Genomic DNA, 13157 nt, shown 5'->3' with positions numbered 1-13157 from the left:
AAACAAGCTTCCGGACATTTCTCTGTCTGCCATTGCTCAGACATCCTATCAGCTCAGCCTTTGGTCAGTTAAACAGTCTCCTAGTCCAGTGGTCGGCAAACTGCGGCTCGCGAGCCACAGGCAGCTCTTTGGCCCCTTGAGTGTGGCTCTTCCACAAAATAGACCTGGGCAGGTCTATTTTGAAGAAGTGGCGTTAGAAGAAGTTAAAAAAATTGGCTCTCAAAAGAAATTTCAATCGTTGTACTGTTGATATCTGGCTCTGTTGACTAATGAGTTTGCCGACCACTGTCCTAGTCCATCTCTTGGAACATGCCCCCAGATACCTGCCCTAGCTAACGAGTTGGGCGGAACCTCACAGGTGCCCACAGCTTGTACAATATCCAGGATGTTTCTGTCCGACGGCCAGCCCTAAGACCCAGTGATGACAACTGGCCAGATGGTGTGGGCCAGCATGGGCAAGGTGCCTGGGGGCGCTGTCCAGCTCCCACTCTGCTTCTTTCCTTGCTGACCTTTGCATAAATAGCTTCCAGCAGCTTCCCAATCTGCTTGACTGGAAGGGGATGTCTCTGACACCCATTGCATGGCCTCCCCTCCCAGGGGGTGGGCAGTGGTAGAAAAACAGCCCTGCCGCCATCAGGAGAACTAGCACAAGAAGCACAACCTTGCTGGGTCACATTTCTAGCCTGTAAAATGGGGATCATAAAACCCAGCACTCAGTAGGTGCTCAGTAACCGACGTTTCCTTTCCCATCCCCCAGTTATAAAACCAACAGCCCCCTATCCCTGGGATAGCATACATCTCTGGCAGAAAAGCGCATGCAGACCCAAATCCACAAATGAAATTATTTTCAACAATATAAATTTGGGGGTGGGGGGAATCTATCTCCTTATCTCCATGACCTGCTGAAACTCAAATTCTAGAGTCTGCATCCTCCCTCCCCGCAACAATGGAGGATGCAGCATGAGCTCAGGTCCTTCCTGGGAGTGGGAAGCGAGGGTGGGGGGAACAGCGCTCACTCTGTCAGCCTGGCTCGGGATGAAGACAGACTGTCCCCCCTGCTGTTGGCGGGAAGGAGCTCCATGCTGGGTACAGCTCAGCAAAGCCCCGGGCTGGCGCTGGCGGTGTGTGACAGCCACAAACATAATTCCCGTCTGCAGAGGCTGCTTACGTTTTCAGAGCACTTTATCTTCTTTCATCTGCTTCCCCCACTACAATAGCCATGTGACACGGGCATTATCGTTCCCATCTGACAGACGAGGAAATGAAGCAGAGAGCAGTGTCGCGAGTGGCTGTTAGGAATCAGACAGAGCTGTGTTCACATCCTGGCTCAGCTGTGTGACCTTGAACTCGCTGCTGACCCTCTGGCCCCAATTTGCTTGTCTGTGATATGGGCCCGAAAGCACTCGTCTCTCATGGGATTGTTGGGAGGTTTATGAGTTTGTCACATGGTGGGAAGAAGGGAGGCTCTGCAGACCTGTATTTAAAGCCAAGAGCGGTAAGTGTTAGTTCCAAAAGGGCACCTCACAACAGATCTGCAGAGAGCTGGTCCCGGGCCCAGGCATCCTTATCCAGAGCCTGAGCTCTTCCAAACTTCACCTGGGGTGCTTTTCTCCTGGGCTCTTGAACTGAGTTGATCCTAAGAGGACCCCAACCCGCCCTGGCCAGCCAGTGCTGTGTGGACGGCTGCAGAACAAAGTAGAGAAAACACATACTTCCTTTGGGATTGGATACCGTATCTGCCGTTCCTCCGACTGACACAAAGGCCAGAGATCTGCATCCCCAGCCCGGCTCATTCTGTGCCTCAGTTTCTCCATCTGTGAAAAGCACGCGACTCATTTCTGCCTTGACCCTGGAAGTTGTCATGTTGGACCATGACAACAGCTTCCTGCCCAGTCCCTGCTGCACATGGTCTTGGCAGCTGTGTCTTTTTCTCCATTTTCCTGCCCATCAGCTGGGCCCCTGACCCATGTTTTCTCCTGGGAATGTGGAGTTTTAAGGACACCATGGCTACAGCCAGAGGTAACTTGGGAGTGTCGATGCAGGTTTCTCCACGGACATGAAGAGTCAGTGAAAGATAGGCCCAAGAGATGGAGAGAAATGAGGCAGCGGTGTGAGAAAAGCAGGAGGAACCCACTGGGTTCCAGAGGAAAAGACGGCAACATCCCAGTTTCTGTTGGGCCTCAGGAGGCCCGTTTGCCTAACTTGAGTTCTGCAAGACACCTCTGTATCTTATGCATCCTGCTTTTTTTAGAGCTAGATTCGGTGGGTTCCTGCTTCTGGTCACTAAAAGAGAGTGACAAGGACAAGGCACTCTTCCTGCCTTGCCCTCAAATTACCGCATTACTGGTGAAATCAGTCATCGGCTGTCCCTGGTGCTGTCCAGTTGTCACCGCACCCGAGCAACACCCTGGGCCCTAGAGGTCATTTCTGAATGTGAGCCATTGACAATGAACACTCAGCCAGTGTAGACCAGGGCAATGGCCTCCGCTTTATTGTACAAGAAGACTGCAGCTGACCCTTCTCAATCTTTTCCTTGGACGTTCCCAAGGGGGAGGCAATACAGAGTGGTGACTAAGAGCACAGGTTCTGGAGCCAGACTGTCCAGTTTCACATCACGGTTCCAACCACTTCCTGGCTGTGTGACCTTGAGGAAGTTACTCTACCTCTCTGTGCCTCAGTTTACTCATCTGTAAAATGAGGCTATTTATGGAACTTATCTCACAGGCATATTGTAAAGGTTGAGGCACATGGTATAATAAATAAATCCTCAACACACGTCTATGATTTTCATGTCCTAAACACAACAGGGAAAGCATTTAGAACATAGACTATGGCAGGCAGGGCTGTGAGTGGAGTTTGATTTCATCGTCTCCACATAGGTTTTGGGAGGGATACGGAGAGAAGTGGGTCACTTCAGGGAACACAAAGGCTTTGAAGAGGGGCAGATTGAAAAATACATCATCCAAGAGACTGGCAGGTAAAGAAGGAAGCAGCTTGCCGCGCTCAAGGAAGGCCCTCAGAGCTACCCCTCAGGGGAGAGACTGGAGAAAACAGTGGGAAATGAAATGCTGTCCCCAGAGGAGAAGCCAGACTGTGGGGCTGGACAGGAGAGGAACCCCTGCTGCCCGAGAATGTGAAGGGGGGCACAGACCTACTAGCCATGTTGGGGGCCATGGGGCACTCGAGAGAGATGAGGCAATAAAAACCAGCTGGAAATGTGAGAAGAATGGCAAAGCAGGAGAGTCAGAATGAAGCTAGTGCAAACCTTGACTATAAAGATTTTTATGAATTTGGATACCGCCCTCAGAAAATCTTTAAAGGAAAAAGAAAAAAAAAAAGCCCACGTCTTTGAGGATGAATGAAATCCCTGCGGCACATCTGCAGACTGCTTTCAGCTCATCAATACAAAGTTACTATAAATGGGTCTGTGCACAGAAAGAGGTTGAAAACGTGTGACAGGCCAATGAGACGTTACTGATTTAGAACCGCAGATTCTCAAAGCGGGCGGCTTGACTACAAAACCTGGCCCTGCCGCTCATGCACTCTGTGACCTTGAGGAATTTCTCAACTTCTCTGTGCCTCAGTTTCCCTGTCTGTAGAATGGAGATAGTGAGAGTCTACTCTAGCCCATAGAATTAGGGAAAAGGAAAATGAGTTAACAATGCCTAGAATATCATGTGACCACAGTAAGGATTCAATGAGCATTAGCCATTCTCTCTGCCTGTGGTTTTTATTTCTTTATGTGGTGTTATGCATGGATGTGCACACGCGTGCACGCACACACACACACACACACACACACATTTCAACAACTCCAATGCAAACAACCAACCCATTACCAAGTGCTCTCTCGAGTGCAGGGGCAGGTGAGGGCACAGTCTGGCTAAAGAACGGACACAAAACTTCTAAGGAGCCCAGCAGCCCAGGGATGAACTCGGTATAAGGTTCCAGCACCATATGCCCTGTCTGACCCCCAGTCCTGACTTTGGGTGTAAACCTCCAATGTGTTAAGACACCCTCGCCCCCCTGCTGTCACTCTGCGGCCATCACACACTGCAGACCCCGGAGGACCAGCCCTTTGCCCGCTGCTCTCCCTTCCCTGCCCCTCTGCCCCTGGGAGGGGAAATCCCTGGGCAGCAGCATCAGTCAGTCACACTCCCTGGGTTAAGTGATACCCTGGCTGGGCCAACTGAGCTCATGGAAAGGGAGATTAGAGGCTCCCTGACATGTGACCAGGACAGTTGTCATGGCGAGTGTCCATGGACGTCCAGTAGGATGCAGCCAGCCCGGAGCAGTGGCCCCAACAGCCCAAGGGGTGAAACCCTCCCTTGCTGAGATTTGCCTTCCCTTCCTACCTCTCTTTTTTTTAAAAAAAATCTTCTCTCTGTCCATACTGTCCCCTCTCCCAACCCCTATCTCATTACACAAGTGCACGGGCTAAAAATACTTCTGGCAGCCGGGATCAGACCCAAACTGAGCAAGATGCAGATTTAATGAGGCTTCCATGGAAACAAGGCTCCTTTTCCAGGCAGAAGAATGTGTCTGCGCCAGGGAAAGGGGGTGGGCAGGGGAGCGAGCGTGTGGCGAGGAGCGGGAGATGCTGGTTAGATGCGGGCAGTGGGGAGTCACGGATGCTGGCTGGCCCTGCAGCCTTTCTGGAAGGGACTCAGCCCACAGCTGGGGACTGTGCCCGCCGGAGACAGTCAGCCGTCCTGGTCAGGAGCGTTCTCAGAGCCACACTGTGAGCTCAGCAAAGGGACCTCAGCTTCTCCCAGGCCGGGGATAAACATTTACTGTGGAGTCCCTCAGACAGTCGAACACTTGGCAGCTAAAAAATAAATGATAATATGAACAGGAAAAGCTGCTGACTCCAGGGTTCCTGATAGTGCAGTGATTATAACCAAGAGGGTGAAGAGGAGGCAGGTTGAGAAGGGTCAGGCAGATGTGAAGACAATGTCTGCCCTGCCCGCTTCCTTCTCTGAGAGAAGGCATCTCCCCCGAGCCGGCGGTTCTCTGGGCTGCTGGAGGCCTGAGGTTCCTAAGGGGATCCCAAAGGGAAAGGTGAACCCATCCTTCCATGGCACAGCTGACAGGGGGTTAAAGTGACCCCCCGCATTCATCTCACCAGAGCAAGGATAACACCTATTGTAACTGGCTACCTCTCCCAGGCCCTGTTTTTCTGGCCAATTCCCACTGGAAATACTGAGTTTTCGCATCCTGAGAAACAGTGTGTATGTGCTGACTGAAAGCAGGGGTCAGCAAACTTGGCCCACAAGCCAAATCCAAACCAAATTTGGCCCATGACCTCTTTGTGTGGCTTGTGGTTTCAGAATGGCTTTTACTTTGTTAAAGGGTTGTAAAGGCAGGAAGAAAGAATGTGAGACAGAGACCACATATTGCCTCCAAAGACCAAGATACTATCTTTTCTTTACAGAAATCCTTTGCCAAGCTCTGATTTAGAGTGAAGGCTATGGAATGAGACAGACAGATTTAGGTCCAAATCTCAGCTTCTCCACAGACAGGCTCAATTAATTTATGGAATTTATCTCTTCGTGTCTTAGTTTTCCCCGTTGTAAAGTTAGACTCATAGTACCTGTCTCACAGAGAATGAAGATACCAGTTTAGTACAGTGTTGGCTGCATAAATGCTCTATAAATGGTAATCAGAACTACATTGGAAAAGTGAGAAAGTATTGCAGAAAAATGATCTAGATTCTTCTCCGGGATTACCCCAATTGCAAATACTCTTCCCCTCGGTTTGGACCATAAGACTGGTTCAGGAATTAGGGTCCTGAGATTTTTGAGGTGTTCCTTGGGTGCCGGCATTCTGGGCCATGAGTCTGACAACAGCTCTGATGATGAACACCTAAAGCCAGAATTTATAATTCACCCAAATCACTACCTTACAGCTTGTGCTCCAAGTCTGACCCGGTTATGCACAAGACCTACTAAAGCCAATGCCATCGTGTTGAGCCCCGTGATGACTTTCCTACGGCTTTCAGAACTGTGATACAGCAGAAGAGTGGCCAAGAACATGCAGCGAGAAATCAGACAACCTCTAATAGTGCAAACACTAGCCTATCTTCTCCTCGTCTTTCCCTTTCACAAAAGATTGATAGATAAATGAGTTCAAAAGCCCCAAAGAGATACTAACACTGCATTCACTCATCACTTGGAATAAACCCCTCAGCTACCGAGCCAAAGTGGTGCTGAGAAGATAGTGCTGGTAAGGTCAAGGTTAAGGCCGGATCAGCCATTTGGCTCGGTGTGGTCAAAAACTCAGAGGATGTTCCCAGCAGGTTGTCATGTGAAGGTCCATGCTGGTCACAGGAAGTAGCTGGATGGAGGATGTGGACTCAGCACCTTCTGTCTAGGGAAAACAGCACACAAATAACCACAGTTCTTCCTAGATTGACGGCTGGGTGTTGGCACAGTCTTTATTGGCTTAAAATAAAAAAGAGGCATTAGAAAATTTTGAGACATATTTTTTGCAACAAAAAAAAAGCCAGCAACTTTAAATTGTAACAGGATGGCAGGCCAAGAATGGAAATGGGAATGTGCTCCATGTGGGAGCTGATAAGGGCAAATGATTGTGAGCCTACACCGTTTCCTCTGTGCTCGCTGCTTTCCCTAAGGGCCCAGAGCGCCAACATGATTCCAATCTGAAAAACTAAGAACCTGCTTCGAAAAGATGCCTCTACTTTGTACACATTTTTCCCTCTAAGGTTGGAAGAAACCCAGAAGAATGGGAGACCAGTGTAATAAAACAAGAAAAAAATATATAAACGGCATACAAGTAGAAAAGAAGTAAAACTACTCATAGATAACATGATTGTTTATATAAAAAGTCTAAAATATATATAAAACAACTATTAGTTGCTAATAAGTAAATTTAGCAAGGTTGTAGGACATGAGGCCAATGTACAAAACTCAATTGTATTTCTATACACTAGCAGCAAACAACTGGAATATAAAATTTTTTTAAATATTTTAAATGTTTAACATAGCATCAAAAATGTAAAAATCCTTTTAAATGAGTTTAAGAAAATATATGTAATACATCTATACTGAAAACCCTAAAACATTCCTGAGGGAAATTAACCATCTAAACAAATGAAGAGATGCATTATGTTCATGGGCTAAAAGCCTCAACGTTGTTAAGATTTCAGTTTCCTCCAAATTGACTTATACACTCAACACCATGTTTCCAATTATAATCACAACCAATTTTCTAAGTAAAAATTGATAAATAAGCTGATTCTGACATGTATATGGAGATGCAAAGGACCTAGAATAATCTTTGAACAAGAAGCACGAAGTTGAGGAACTCCCACTGCTTATTAAAATGCCACAGTAATTAAGCCAGGGTGGTACTGCCAAAAGGATAGACAGTTCAGTGTAACAGAGAAGTGAATTTCTAGTTTCCACTAAGGATAAATTGATAGATAGGAGAGTAAACTAAAACTTTTCTAAGAAAAACAAGTTATCTGAAGTATAAGAAGCAAACTTCTAATGCATGTGAATAGTTGGTACTCTGTTCAACAGATGCATTGAAAAAGATATATCATGTTGTGGATATGGCAGTGACCATCACTATTCCCCTTGTTAGTGCATGTGCATCTTAGTTCATATCTGACTAGATGCAATTTATTTTGCCACTTTGTTGTGCTAATAGTCTCACATGCATTTTTAATTTTGTTTCATGAAACAGAGAAGCATTCCTAACAAATGAACTATATTCGATATCTGTAAATGGAACTCAAGTTTCCTGGTAGCAGGAATCTTAGCATTTGCAGAGGCCTTTAGAAATTGAAAAATCTTCAGAATACAAATAATCATCCCATACATTGTTGACTTAGAAAGTTCGCATATCATTAGCTCTGTCCTACTAATTTTAAAATTATGATGGTGGTCAGGTTGCTGCTGGTTGTAATGAGAATGGTAATTACCTTTCTAGGAAGGAGGCTAATGTGCCGGCTAGAGAGCCAGGATGGGACAGTGATATCACTAGTCATCTGGGAATTTCCTGATGATGGAAGAGCTCAAGGTTGGGGCCCACATTCGATTATAGCGACGGGTGCCTGGCCCACTGCCAGATTGTGAAGATTTGAGGAGGCAGACGCTATGTTACTTGACTTTGTATCCCCAATGCCAAGCACAGGACCTGACCTATGGAAACCCAAAGGAGAAAAGCTCTCCAGCAGGGCAGGGAGAATTTTCAGAGACATTCAGATTTTAGCTGGGTCACAAAGGATGAGAGAAAACTCCTCTGGTGACCAAGACCGTTCCTGGCTAAAGTACCAGGCAGAACAAAGATGACCAGTCAGGATCCCACAAGTAGTCTAGTTTGGAGGGGTAACAGAGTAACGGAGGATAGATTAAAGCTGAGGCTGGAAAGGTAGGTTAGGTGTAGTTGTTCTGACCTCAACAGCAAGGATGTAATCTGGGGGTTCAGTATCTCTTCATTTGGTAAGCACCTTCTTACGTTGTCCCCAAGCTAAAGGTGGTACAGAAATGGGAAATTAGTCACAGCAAAGCCAGATTTCTTATACATCTACTGTGGCTGATACATTTTCTCGGAAATAGACTAGCACGTTTCACACTCGGGTTGTAATAAATGTTGCCAGCAGCCGCTGAGTGCTTGTAGACAAGCATCTACACATCAGATCTTATCAGCAAGGGCACTCGGGGCATTTTCAGTCTCAGTGAGGGGAGACATTTGGCTTGCCCTGTGCACAAAGCCTTGGGACATTTCCAGTAAAAGCCAACCTCTTGATTTGTAGACATACTGCAGTAGGTTAATTCATGCCAATCCCATTCGATGGGGTCCTAACATTATCACAGCGGCTCAAAGGGCCACAGCTTATCTTTTGATACAAGCTGATTTACACAATAGGGGTGAAAGATGGGTGCGTCTGCAAACTCAGGACGGAAGTCTTCATTTCTGCACATCTTTTTATCCCAGAAATGACTCCAGCGAAAGCTTCCTGCAATCCTTTTAAATTTGGGGTTGGGATAGAAAAGGATTAAAGAGAGACTGAGGTACCACAGGAAACAAATTTTGCCATCCAGATAATTTCCCTTGTCCTTCTCTATTTTCCTTTCCAAAAACCTCCTTTCATCATTCAGGGCAGGTCTTACAATCTCAATCTCTCTCTCTCTCTCCCTCTCTCTCTCTCTCTCTCTCTCATGTTTGGCATCAATGAATGTGTTTGCCCTTAGCTCTGCTTCTCTGGGACATGCTTACAATGACTTCCTAAAGGGTAGCTTTCCGCCCCCTCACGTCCATTGGTAGGCTCTCTGATTGCAAGAGCTTTTTCTGTCTGACTCATGGTCAGATCCCCAAGGCCTGGTACAGCTGGTACATAGTGAGGCTCAGTAAAAATTCACAGAACCACTGGATAAGCAGCCCAAGTTATTTCTGAGATTTTCTCTCCTGTGTGTGTGTCTCAGCTGAAGTTGTGGATTAGGAAAAAGGGCTCGCTGCCTCCTTCCCTCTTTTTATCCCTACAATAGCCCTATCGCAACAGCTTGTTTTCCCTTGCTGTCTCGTTTCCTCTGAGACCAGACAGATCTCAGGGTTCCTCCCAAAGAAAAATGCCCTCTTTATGAATCAGAGATCTGTCTCCCTGGGTTTGGCAATAGCACCCACTCTGAATTAGAACAGCTGCCACTCACAGGGATGTAGTCTGCCGTCCTTAGATAAATTAGCTTTTAAACAGCAATTACATTATTTTTAGAACATGAAAGTACCTTAGAATTTCCCATGGTTGCCCAGGGCATTGAGAAGAAAATCTAAACTCCTTCCCGTGGACTATGGGGCCCGCCAGCTCTGCACCGGAACGCCTGTGCTGCCGTACTGGCCGTCCTTCATTTCCGTCTCTCCTCCAAGCTCTTCGCCACCTCAAGGTCTTTGCATTTGGTGTCTCTCTGCCTGGATTGCTTTTTCTCTATCTGCCAGTTGAGTTCATTATGAAGTGCACCCGTGATTTTCAAGGCAGCACCCTTTATTTTCTGTAGAACACTAGCACCTTTCACAGGTTGTAATTTACATATTTACTTATCACTTATGCCCATCTTTCCCAGTGGGCTGAAAATTCCTCAAGAGGAGGGACTTGGTTTTTATTACCACTGCATTCCCATCACCTTGCACAGTTCCTGGTGCATAAATGATTCTTGTTAAATGTTATTTAATGAAGGGATAAATAAAGAATCTACCCTCCCTGGCCATCTTCCCTCCTCAATGCAGAAGTAGCTTCTGCAATATCCCTGACATGGGCCGTCTCTGACAGTTGAGGTGTCCAGCTGCTCTGAGTGTAATCGAGTTGCTTCAGGTCCACAATGCCTTTCCTCTAAAGCCCACTGACCGGCTTTAGCTTTGCAAGATGGGGACACATAAACGAAGTCACCTCTTACTCTTCGATGGGTCAAATTTTCAAATACCAGAATCAAGCCACCGTGACAATCCAAAATACTGCGTTCATCCTATGTCTTATGTTCATCACTAATGTCTGCAATAGATTCTGTTACTTTAAGCAAAATGATGTATTACCAAACCAATTTTACCATATTCTAATTGATATAAATGAGAACGAAGTTCCTACAGCATCTCATAAATATTATAATGAAACGATGTTGGATAAAACGACATTATTCGAGGATGTGGTATAATTCACAATATAGAATGGAAGATATGACCAGTGTACAAATAATCATAGTAGGAGACAGAATATGATGGGAGACAAGAGAAAAATAAAGAAGGGCCCAAAGACAGTGGGGTACTGGCCAACAATTTACCTGTTGTGATCTGTTTCCAAAATTTGTCAAGGAATAATAAATATTTACCCTTCCCAGTACTGGGTTTCTGTGAGGCTTGAGAAAATGCATGTGAAAACTGTGAAATACTGTTCAAACATAAGGTAACAGTGGTGATGATGGCCATGATGACTTGGGATAAATTTTAAAGTATGTCCTGAATTTTAGTGAGCAGTGCTAGATGATGCAGGAGTGGGGTGGGTGGGGCCATTATGCTGAAGGGAGTAGCACTCCGAGCCAAGACACAGAGGCTGAAAGAACCAGGAGTGTTGGCATCTTGAGCAAGTACAGGGAGCAGTAGGACATGCAGGGAGGCCAGATGGAGGCCAGTCTGAGTCTTCTGCCACCGAAGAACTTTTTTGTTTTTAACTAGGATGAAGTCATGCTCCCGTAAACTCAGACCTTAAGCAGTACTTTGGATTTTCTGTCACTATTTAAGTTGGTATTGGCTCAGAAAAGAACCTGTTGCAGGGCTAGGTAGTAATCTATTGCAGTGGGTCCAAATGAAAGAAATATAATGAAAGCCTCATTGGTGGTATTAGGAATGAAAAACAAAAGTTTTGAGGAATAGTATGGGGCTGGAAGCCAGAGTATTTGACCACTGAGACAAGATGATAGGCTCAAAAATGACTTCTGAGTGACCAAGAAAATAGTGCTGCCAGGGACAGCAGCCAAGGCATACAAGGAGTAGAGGTGAAGTAGAAGATATAGAAGGGAAAGCCCTAAGGTGGCTCCCAGGTCACACAGGAGGGTGGCAGGTGGATGCAGACATCTGGTGCAGAGATAAAGAACACAGAAAAGGAAGACTATTTGAGAAAGATCAAGTTCAACTTTAGGTATGTTGAAAATGAGGTGTCTGTTGGACATCAAGACAGAGCTGCCTTGCAGGTAGTTGGAGAAGAGAGACTGAAGATCAGTGGAGAGGTCTGGGCTGAGGATAAGAATTTGTGAGCCATCAGCATGTGGGTGTTCATTGAAATTGTAGCATGTAGAATGAGAAGAGAAAGTGGCCAACAAAAGTGGTAAAAGGAAGGGGAGCCAGCCAAAGATGTTGAGAAGGAACAGTTGGAGAGGTATGAAGAAAACTTGGGTCCAAGCAGGTTGAAAGTTTTAAGAAGAGAGTGAATGGTCAGCAGTGATAAGTGCTGTAGAGAGCATGTGACCATGTTAACCATGTGTGTGTGTGAGTGTGAGTGTGAGTGTGTGTGTGTGTGTGTGTGTGTGTGTGTGAAGATGCAAAAACTTAAATTAAGTATGAGACTATGTGTGGTGCTTTAAAATTATTTTTAAATACATTTTTTATTAATTTCAGAGAGGAAGGGAGAGGGAGAGAAAGATAGACACATCAATGACGAGAGAGAATCATCTATCACTGCCTCCTGCACACCACCTACTGGGGATCAAGCTCACAACCTGGGCATGTGCCCTGACCAGGAATTGAACTGGCTAAGATTAGTTTTTGAGAAGTCTTTAATGTCAATAGAGAGAAGACAATGGGATTTGTGGATGCTGAAAGTCCCTAGTGGTTTCACATTAAGGGGTGAGGGCAATAGCCTCCAAGAGTATGTTGAGGTGGAAGGAGTGACTATTAACAATTCGGTAAAGAAATCTGAAGGTCAAGGGAAAGATCAATAGTGTCTGAGGAATGTGTTTGTTTGTTGGCTTGGTTTAGTTTTATTGAAAGAGACCTAAGCCTGCTTATAAAAAAGACACTGAGGATGGGGAGGGAAGGAAGCACAGGAAGGGAGAGATTGAGACAGCAGCCGGGGAGAGAAGAGCTCAAGGAGTAAGGTGCCTGAGGTTGCCCAAAGGGCTGGGGTCAAGAGCACAGATGAAGATTCCCTTTGATAAGCAAGAGGTGCACACCTTCCCTCAGACACGGGATGCAGAGAGGGATTCCAGGTGAAGAGAGAAGGTAAGAGTGCTCTCATCAGTGTCTACGAGTAAATCATCAATTGAGGGTGAGGCAGGTGGATGAATCTGGAGACTTGAGAAAGGTTTGAAACAGTCTTTGAGGGGATGGGACAGCAGCCAGTAAGAGAGGAATACAAGGCTGCTACTAGCCATGATGGTTAGGGTGGGACTAGGGAGCAGGATTTGCAGTGAGACCATCCTCAGGTTTAACAACTTCTCAACAGCTGGAAGTGGGAATGAAGAAAATGGGCAACGAGTACCCCAAGACTGGGGGTTTCTGGCTCTTCCAATTTGTTCTCATGTGGCTTCCAGACCCCTCTCCACCCTGATTGTATGAGTTCCCCAGGGCTGCTGTAACAAAGGACCACACACTGGGTTGCCTGAAACAACAGAAATTTATGGTCTCACAGTTCCAGGGGCTAAAAGTTT

General features: G+C 46.1%; 1 protein-coding gene across 8 annotated transcripts in view; it reads right to left on the bottom strand.

The window, feature by feature from the left end:
* The window catches only part of SLC8A3 (solute carrier family 8 member A3), a gene marked incomplete at its 5' end in the record, with an annotated part of 157562 nt that overhangs the window by 44071 nt on the left and 100334 nt on the right, over positions 1 to 13157 (bottom strand). The window contains one exon of one of the 8 annotated variants that reach the window (XM_080673470.1): positions 8423 to 8496. The exons of the other annotated variants lie outside the window; for them this stretch is intronic. The remainder of the gene's footprint in view (positions 1 to 8422; positions 8497 to 13157) is intronic. 8 annotated transcript variants of the gene reach the window in all.

The sequence above is a fragment of the Plecotus auritus genome, assembly GCF_963455305.1.
Source record: "Plecotus auritus genome assembly, chromosome: 1".
NCBI classification, from domain to species: domain Eukaryota; kingdom Metazoa; phylum Chordata; class Mammalia; order Chiroptera; family Vespertilionidae; genus Plecotus; species Plecotus auritus.
This window is presented reverse-complemented; position numbering and strand designations above follow the sequence as displayed.